The sequence below is a fragment of the Salvelinus namaycush genome, chromosome 28 (assembly GCF_016432855.1).
Source record: "Salvelinus namaycush isolate Seneca chromosome 28, SaNama_1.0, whole genome shotgun sequence".
NCBI lineage: Eukaryota > Metazoa > Chordata > Actinopteri > Salmoniformes > Salmonidae > Salvelinus > Salvelinus namaycush.
The window spans coordinates 18,548,584-18,558,729 of record NC_052334.1 but is presented as its reverse complement, the minus strand read 5'-3'; positions in this window follow the sequence as shown (position 1 = coordinate 18,558,729).

The window sequence follows — 10,146 nt, the reverse complement described above, 5'->3', positions numbered from 1 at the left end:
GGCAGGGAGGCACAATCGACCAGACACACACACACACACACACACACACACACACACACACACACACACACACACACACACACACACACACACACACACTCTCTCTCACACACACAAACACACACACACACACACAGGTGCATGTGGAGCCCTTGGCTACAGGCTGACCCTAGCCTAAAGACTGTGTATGTGTGTGTGTGTGTGTGGGGGGGGGGGGGGGGGGGGGGGGGGTGTATCTGGATCTCTGTGCAGTAGAGAGAAAGAGAGAGGGCCTGCAGCCCAGCCTCCCTTGGTGAGAGGCGGGCCTGCAGCATTCCACCGTCTGCCTGTCAGGCCAGGTGCATTCCGCTCTGTGAGGTGGGGCCAAAACACACACATGTACACACACATATACACATGACACACACACACATGCGCGCATACACACACACGCAGAGAGCACCACTCAAATAAACACACACACTGTTCCCATAAATGCATCATACACCAGTGGTGGCTAGTGGGAGGAGCTATAGGAGGATGGGCTCATTGTATTGGCTGGAAGGTAATCGATGGAACGGTATCAAACACATCAAACATATGGAAATCACATGCTTGACTCCATTCCATTTATTCCATTCCAGCCATTACAATGAGCCCATCCTCCTATAGCTCCTCCCACCAGCCTCCACTGTCATACACATATGATATGTAGGGAAGGGTGAGACAAAATGCCATTGTCTGTGCAGCACTCCTTTGAGTACTGTGTCTCTTTAATTCATGTATGATTCAGTCATTTCTAATGCATGGATTTTTCTGTTTGGAGGCAGAGCTATTTAAAGAGCAGGGGTTGAATACACGGTGAATGTACAGCCAGACTCTTTTTGAAGTTCTCACGGTGCTGCTGCTGATGTGCTGTGAGTCACACATGGACAGGGCAGACGGGGGTGGAGTGTGTGTGTGTGTGTGTGTGTGTGTGTGTGTGTGTGTGTGTGTGTGTGTGTGTGTGTGTGTGTGTGTGTGTGTGTGTGTGTGTGTGTGTGTGTGTGTGTGTGTGTGTGTGTGTGTGTGTGTGTGTGTGTGTGTGTGTGTGTGTGTGTGGCACTACACAGTAGGAGTCCTTTTCTCACTTGTTCTTTCTCATCACCAGGTTTGCTGCCTCCGTCTCTGAGCTCTACAGGAATCACAAGGCAAAGGCCTGATATCTACTTCCTCTGCTCTCCTGAAGGCTTGGTCAAATGTAAAAAGCCGCAACAGCCTCAGAAACAAAAGCGCCATTCAGCGTGAGTCTGTTGCTTCCCCTCCACACTACTCAATCCTCACACAAAAGTCTGCTGGTTACATGCTATTTGACAAGCACGGGACTCCATGCTTGAAAAGCCCTGAATCATACCCATTATTCCCTGGCATGGCAGACTATACATTCTTGGCAGACTATACACCCTTCACGGTTCTTCTCGCTTCCCCCTATTCCTGCATCTCCCCCACCCCTTTCCCTCTTCTTCCACCACTCCTCTCCTTCCATCCCTCCATCCCTGTTCACGTATGCTGGTAGAGGGGGCCAATTCCCACCTCATCCCCACCCCTGCCCACTACTCATCCATTTCCATACGACAAATTTTTCATCCCTGAATTGTCGCCCCCACCCAGCACCAAGCTTGTCCCTTTGCTCTCCGCATGCCACCCCTTCGGTTGCCTCCGCCGATCCCCATGTGTCTCCCCACCCACCCCCGGTGGCTAGGAGGCCCCGGAGAGGCTTTTCTGGACAGGTCCCTGTTCTTCCTCTTTTCTCTTCTTCTTTTGTGTAGGAAGAGCTTCAACATCTGAAAACAATCAAATAATCTGGGCACAATGCGACTCTTTATGGAGCGGGAAGTGGTGATTTTTCAGATGTTGTGATTCCCAGATGAAGAGGGGAGGATGAGGGAGGAAGGGGGGATCACACAGCTGAAGTGGGAGAAAAAAATATTTAAATATTCTTGCATAGAGTAAGATGAGGAGTCATGAGTGACTCAGCGCTATCAGTCAGTGAGTCCTCCTCTGGGATTGTGGGGAGAGCGGAAACATCTCCGGGCCAGATTAAGCACTGGGGGACTTCAATTGAAACCAGTAGTACACCAGCCCATTTTCTTCCTTGAGACCCCCATTATTAGCCAGACAGTGATATTTTTGCGTGAAAAACCCAAGTTAAACTGTGCTTAAAATGGACCAGCTTCTGAAATTTCAGATTAATCTCTGCAATGTTGGTCAATTTATTTGTCATATTGGCTGTATCGATGTGCCTCTCTGTGTCTCTCTCAGTCTCAGTGTCTTTCTCTTTCTTGCTCTCTCTCTCGCTCTTTCGCTGCTCTCCGTAACATCCCCATGAGAGTGATAAAGAGTCATCTGTAACTTCCTCACCAACATGTTCAATAATCCCTTTTATACGGTGGGGTCGGATGATTACAGGGAAGCCAAATGAACTGCAGCCGCCCAAATCAACCCCCCCCCCAAGCAACAAAGGTCTGTCCACCTTACCAAAAACACAGTTCCCCCATTTAGCAGGCTCAGGTTTCAATAACACTAACATAGGATACAAACACGGAAACTAGTCTAGGAAAGGCCCATTGTAGGTGAAATGAAAACAAAGAGTCCAAGTATTCATTTCCTATAAGCCCACAGTGCAGTATCTTGCTGAACTAAACAGGAGCTTTTCCAATCTGGTCAAGCACATCCCTCATGTGTCTTCTGAATGGCATTTAAAGTGTTATTATATCCTCATAGCGGGGTAAATTACTTATCTCCTTACCCAACATCATCATGGATGGTCACATAGACACACATAGTTCACATTCTACCTATTATCCTAGCTGGGGCCATCCATTATAAGCATTTCTCTCTCGCAAGGGCTTCACAGCAATGACCCTCCATTTGAATTTGCACTGTATCTACAAAAGTATGTGGACACCCCTTCAAATTAGTGGATTTGGTTATTTCAGCCACACCCATTGCTGACAAGTGTATAAAATTAAGCACACAACCATGCAATCTCCATAGACAAAAATTGGCAATAGAATGGCCTTACTGAAGAGCTCAGTGACTTTCAACGTGGCACTGTCATAGAATGCCACCTTTCCAACAAGTCAGTTCGTCAAATTTCTGCACTGCTAGAGCTTCCCCGGTCAACTGTAAGTGCTGATATTGTGAAGTGGAAACGTCTAGGAGCAACAACGTCTAGGAGCAACAACAGGACCGCCGAGTGCTGAAGTGCGTACAAATCGTCTGTCCTTGGTTGCAACACTCAATACAGAGTTCCAAACTGCCTCTGGAAGCAACGTCAGCACAAGAACTGTTCGTCGGGAGCTTCATGAAATGAGCAGCCACAAACAAGCCTAAGATAACCATGTGCAATCCCAATTGTATGCTGGAGGGGTGTAAAGCTCACTGACTCTGGAACAGTGGAAATGCGTTTTCTGGAGTGATGAATCACACTTCACGATCTGGCAGTTCGACGGATGAATCTGGGTTTGGCATATGCCAGGACATCGCTATCTGCCCGAATGCATAGTGGCAACTGTAACGTTTGGTGGAGGAAGAATAATGGTCTGGGGCTGTTTTTCATGGTTTGGGTTAGGCCCCTTAGTTCCAGTGAAGGGAAATCTTAACGCTACAGCTTACAATGATATTCTAGACGATTCCGTACTTCCAAATTTGTAGTAACTGTTTGGGGAAGGCTCTTTCCTGTTTCAGCATGACAATGCCCCCATGCACAAAGTGAGGTCCATACAGAAATGGTTTGTCGAGATCGGTGTGGAAGACTGGTCTGCACAGAGCCCTGACCTCAACCTCATCGAACACTTTTGGGATGAATTGGAACGCCGACTGCAAGCCAGGCCTAATCGCCCAACATCATTGCCCGATCTCACTAATGCTCTTGTGGCTGAATGGAAGCAAGTCCCCGCAGCAATGTTCCTACATCTAGTGGAAAGCCTTCCCAGGAGAGTTATACTCTAGCAGCAAAGGGGGACCAACTCCATATTAATGCCCATGATTTTGGAATGAGATGTTAGACGAGCAGGTGTCCACATACTTTATTTCAGATATTATACATCCTTGTCATGTGTATAATTCCTAAGCATGACACTGTTGACACACTTTACACATCCATTTAACCAGATCCTCTAACTGGCACATTCCCTGGATAAGCACACTCCCATTAGAGGCTCAACAACAGGTCCAACACATGAACTCATAGTCACATGTCACTACTAATGTACCTAAAAGGTACCTCAATATTACCATGCAGTGTTGTCTTTGTCTACACTAAACCAGTTTTAGTCACGTTCGGTTAAAAAAGTCCCACAGGCAGTCCCACAGGCAGTCCTACATACAGTTGAATTCGGAAGTTTACATACACCTTAGCCAAAAACATTTAAACTCTGTTTTTCACAATTCCTGACATTTAATCCTAGTAAAAACTCCATGTCTTAGGTCAGTTAAGATCACCACTTTCTTTTAGCTATGCGAAATGTCAGAATAATAGTAGAGAGAATGATTTATTTCAGCTTTTATTTCTTTCATCACATTCCCATTCCACAGCCCTGTTCCTGCTCCTCGCACTCTCCCTCAATTGAGCTTTCCCAGTCAGGTCCGTCCTGTTCCTGCTCCTCGCACTCGCCCCCTGAAGTGCGTGTCACCAGCCCGGTGCCACCTGTACCGGCCCCACGCTTCAGGACTCCAGTGCGCCATCACAGTCCAGTGCGTCCTTTGCCTCCTCCCCGCACTCGCCCTGAGTTGCGTGTCACCAGCCCGGTGCCACCTGTACCGGCCCCACGCTTCAGGCCTCCAGTGCACCTCTACAGTCCAGTACGTCCTGTGCCTCCTCCCCGCACTCGCCCTGAGGTGCGTGTCACCAGCTTGGTGCCACCTGTACCGGCTCCACGCATCAGGCCTCCAGTGTGCCTCCACAGTCCAGTACGTCCTGTGCCTCTTCACCGCACTCGCCCTGAGTGCAGTGCCGGCCCCACGTACCAAGCTTCCGGCGACAGTTCCCAGTCCGGAGCTTCCGGCGACGTTTCACAGTCCGGAACCTCCTGAGACGGTCCGCGGTCCGGAGCCTCCAGCGACGGTCGGCGGTCCGGAGACTCCAGCGACGGTCGGCGGTCCGGAGCCTCCAGCGACGGTCTGCGGTCCGGAGCCTCCAGCGACGGTCTGAGGTCCGGAGCCTCCGGCGGGGGTTCTCAGTCGACGATCTACGGTCCGGAGCCTCCGGCGACGAACCATGGTCTAGAGTCCCCGGGCGACGAACCACGGTCCGGAGTCCCCGGCGACGATCTACGGTCCGGAGTCCCGGCGACGATCCACGGTTTGGAGTCCCCGGCGACGACCCATGGTCCGGTTCCTCCGGCGACGATCCACGGTCCGGTTCCTCCGGCGACGATCCACGGTCTGGAGTCCCCGGCGGTAGATGCCCACCCGGACCCTCCCCTATTGAGTCAGGTTTTGCGGTCGGAGTCCGCACCTTTGGGGGGGGGGGGTACTGTCACGCCCTGACCATAGAGAGCTTTTTATTCTCTATGTTGGTTAGGTCGGGGTGTGACTAGGGTGGGTCATCTAGGGGATTATGTTTCTATGTTGGCCAGGTATGGTTCCCAATCAGAGGCAGCTGTTTGCCGTTGTCTCTGATTGGGGATCATATTTAGGCAGCCATTTCCCCTTTGTGCTTTGTGGGATCTTGACTATGGATAGTTGCCTGTTAGCACTATTGTTAGCTTCACGTTTCATTTTGAGATTTATTGTTTTTGTTTTGCTGTGAGTTTCACCTAGTAATAAAAAGATGTGGAACCCAGATCACACTGCGCTTTGGTCCACTCATTATAACGATCGTGACAGAAGTTTACATTCACTCAATTAGTATTTGGTAGCATTGCCTTTATAATTGTTTAACTTGGGTCAAACGTTTTGGGTAGCCTTCCACAAGCTTCCCACAATAAGTTGGGTGAATTTTGGCACATTCCTCCTGACAGAGCTGGTGTAACTGAGTCAGGTTTGTAGGTCTCCTTGCTCGCACACACTTTTTCAGTTCTGCCCACAAATGTTCTATAATTTTGTATCTGTTTTCTCCAGCATCTTCACAAGGTCCTTTGCCGTTGTTCTTGGATTGATTTGCACAATTCGCACCAAAGTACGTTCATCTCTAGGAGACAGAAAGCGTCTCCTTCCTGAGTGGTATGACGGTTGCGTAGTCCCATGGTGTTTATACTTGCGTACTACTGTTTGTACTGATGAACGTGGTACCTTCAGATGTTTGGAAATTGCTCCCAAGGATGAACCAGACTTGCGGAGGTCTACATTTTTTTTCTGGGGTCTTGGCTGATTTCTTTTGATTTTCCCATGATGTCAAGCAAAGAGGCACTGAGTTTGAAGGTAGGCCTTGAAATACATCCACAGGTACACCTCCAATTGACTCAAATGATGTCAATTAGCCTAACAGAAGCTTCTAAAGCCATTACATCATTTTCTGGAATTGTCCAAGCTGTTTAAAGGCACAGTCAACTTCGTGTATGTAAACTTCTTGTCACGGTTTTCTAAAGTAGAACCCAGAAGCAGACCAGGACAAGGAGAGTAAGACGAAGGTGAGTATTTATTTACAAGTTTAAATGTAGTGATAGAAAAATCCAAGTGGCGGAGCGGGCAGCGGAGGTGAGTTGATGGGATTGAATAGGCAGATCCAAGGAAGTAACTGAAGTCACCGACGACCAGGTAGGGATGGGATGAGTGTTCCGGGTGAATGACTGTAGACAGAAAAAAGGGAGGTGAGTTCAAGGCAAGCAAGACGTACAAAACAACAAAACAAACTCTATCAAACTGGAGGCTGATACGCTGGCACAACATACTGTTCATGGCTAACGATCCAGCAGGGAATGGATGTCAGGTCAGCGCTTATGAAGTGGAGGGGTGATGATCAGGACCAGGTGTGCAGATAGCTGATGGGATACAGGTGCGGGTACTCAGAGATCCTCCAACTAGCTACGTCGCCCGGCAACCAGACAGGGTGCGTTCCAGGACACCGGAAAAAACACTCCAGGACAGAACACAGGCAAAAACAGACTCAGGAAGCGGGATTCGTGACACTTCTGACCCACTGGAATTGTGATACAGTGAATTATAAGTGAAATAATCTGTCTGTAAACAAAAAATGACTTGTGTCATGCACAAAGTAGATGTCCTAACTGACTTGCCAAAACTATAGTTTGTTTCACAAGAAATATGTGGAGTGGTTGAAAAACGAGTTTAAATGGTTGAAAAACGAGTTTGAATGACTCCAACCTAAGTGTATATAAACTTCCGACTTTAACTGTACATAGGCAGTAGTCAAACATGCCTGAAGGCTTTGCACTTCCTCTCCTTGGAACAGCTACACCTTTTCCGCCGGCCACAGAGCAATTAGCATGCCTGGCTGCCACAGGCTTCCGAGGCCATACCCACACTAATCATAGGTATGCATTGTTGTGTTCAGCTCGCAGCCCTTTAAACAGCACCTCTGGTTTAAAGCCCCTCCTCTCTATTGAGTTGGGCACAGGCCCAGCCCTTACACTAGGCTAGTACATTGTCTGGTTAGATGGCAAACTGAAGGGGAGATCTGCAGATTTAAGAATGGGTTGAGGGGAACGGAGTTGCTCCACCACAGGTATGCTATTGGGAAACAGGAATCAACAACATCAACAGGAACATAAAGGGAACCAAACCGGTGTGGTTCAAATCAAATAAACAAGAGTGGGAGGGACACAATGTAGATAAAAAGGCAGAGGATCCTTAGATTAGTGTCTTTAGGAGTTGTTGTTTACCTTACTGTCTATGGGCTCTAAGTGGTCTCGCAGACTGAATGTCTGATGATGTACACACACATCCTGTTCTCTCCATAATGTTCATACAAAGAGGGACCTTCACTTCCCTTCACTTGTGACCGGAGGTTGACTGTGTACTCTAGATCACTCTGCTGCTTACGCTAGTGATCACTTGAGTTTGAGGTCGTCACCTGATTGTGGTCATGCATGAGAGCTAGAAACCGGTGCTGCTTTGAATAGAACGCAACTTAGTTTGGACGTTACACCTTGAGCAACTTCATCGTCCTTCAGTAGATACGTTGTGTCCCTAAGCTGTGTGTGTCAATGTGTGTCCTGCTTTACACCATCCTGACTTTTAGAACTTACTTTCCTTGGAATGTTTTCAATGTTGGTGTGCATTCTTGCAGTATGTGAGTGAGTTACTTAATCTACTGCATCTATGATATGTGTTTATAAAATACTATGAGTCGTTGCTCCCTTAAAACTTGAGTAGGTAACACTGCTCTAGATCTAATCTTCAGGTATTGAGGTCACCATTGAAAATCATATTGATTCATTATGTTATATATCTCCTTTAACGGGTGACCCTGATTGCTCTATGTGAGGGAAGTAGCGCAATGAGGCTTTTCCCTTTGAGCTAAACATCCTGTTGCCCTTGTGCTCTGTACACTATGTTGTGTGTGAACAACACAGGAAATGCATTAGGCCATCCATATTTGTGAGATGAGAAAACAAACTGACTTCCTGAACTCTGAATAGTCCTCCAAAGTATAGAGGCAATGCTAGAGGAGAAATTCAAAGATGGTCATTGTTTTACTGCTCAAATGAAACAAGGGACACTTTATTTGCGCTTGTGGACCTAAGCCTAAACATGAGGACACTCAATTCTATTAAAGGAGGGGTGAAAAGTGTACTACTGTAACATACTTTTCAAATTGAATACATTTTATAAACCCATTGCCACAAAGGTCTGTTTGGTGACATCAACATGCTTATAAGACTGCAAATAACATGGCAATTGAGTCTGAACCATATTGATTTTTTTGTAAATAAATTAAAAATAACTTGTTCCAAGAATATCAGCAGCAATTTATTTTGGTGTCTTAATTTAAGGTTAATGTTAGGTATAAAGTTAGCAGTGTGGTTAAATTTAGGGTTAGGTATAAAATCTAACTTTAAGAAGAGAAATTGTAGAAATAGGCGGGATTTAGCCAAAAGTATGACTTTGTGGCTGTGGTAACTAGTGACGACTACAGTTTGTGCCACAGCCTTAAATATCAGCTGTATAAAACAAGCTGTATGGGAGTCAGTGAAATACAAAGAAACTTCTCACACAACATACTGTCACTATGACAACCGGGCAGAATCATTTAGCCCGATTTCTCGCTATTCCAGACAGCACAGAAATCCAATAGCGTTAAAGTCTTATATAACCACCCCATTGGTTTCTCATGGCATATGACATCTCACAGGAGTGAATAAGATGAATGCATATCATATGAATTTGGGGTTAAATTGTCAATTGGTATTGCTTTTGTTTTCTGGCTGTCTTTATGTCACAAAATAAAAATGTCCAATGGTTGTTTGCAGAATGACAATGTAATAGCACGATATACTACATTCACACTATCTTTTGGAGAAACATGCAGTTAGAACAATACAATAATCATAATAAAGTTAAAGATCTGTGAATATGAGTGGGTAGTGTTTTTCAAAGGTTTACTTACACTTGCTGGTTAATGTAATTTTATAAAATAATCTATTATTTTATAAAGCTATGGCTGTGAAAGGCAAAACTAATTGGCTAACTTTATTCTCTGTCTTCAAATGTAATTTCGATCGCAATCATGTTTATATTGTTGTCTATTAGTATCACCTTGTGCATCCAAGAAGACGGTCAAAACGGATATTCTGTCCCGAAGCAAATATATTGAAGATTACTCATTTACCTGGCCGGATCAAAAAGTCACTGCAGATACAATATAATTTTCTGGATTCTTTTTAACACTTCCCATCATGGTGATGTCAACATGAAACAATAATTTTCTGGAATTCAAACAAATTACATTCATCATCATTCACATATCTGGCCTCAGACCTACTCTTGAGATCAAGCCTACAGCCAATGAATGAGAAAACGATTGAAGAATACAGCTGTAGCCTTCGTTCTCTGTTATTTGAAATCATTAAGTGGAATCTGATGTAATTCCACGTGCTGCCCCATGTATTCGGCTCATATGTCTATACAATCTCCTCCATTTTATAGCACTAGTCTTCCAGTATGAAAGCAGTTGTTTTCTGTGACGCTAAAGGCGCGAAATGTAACCCACACCAACATAAT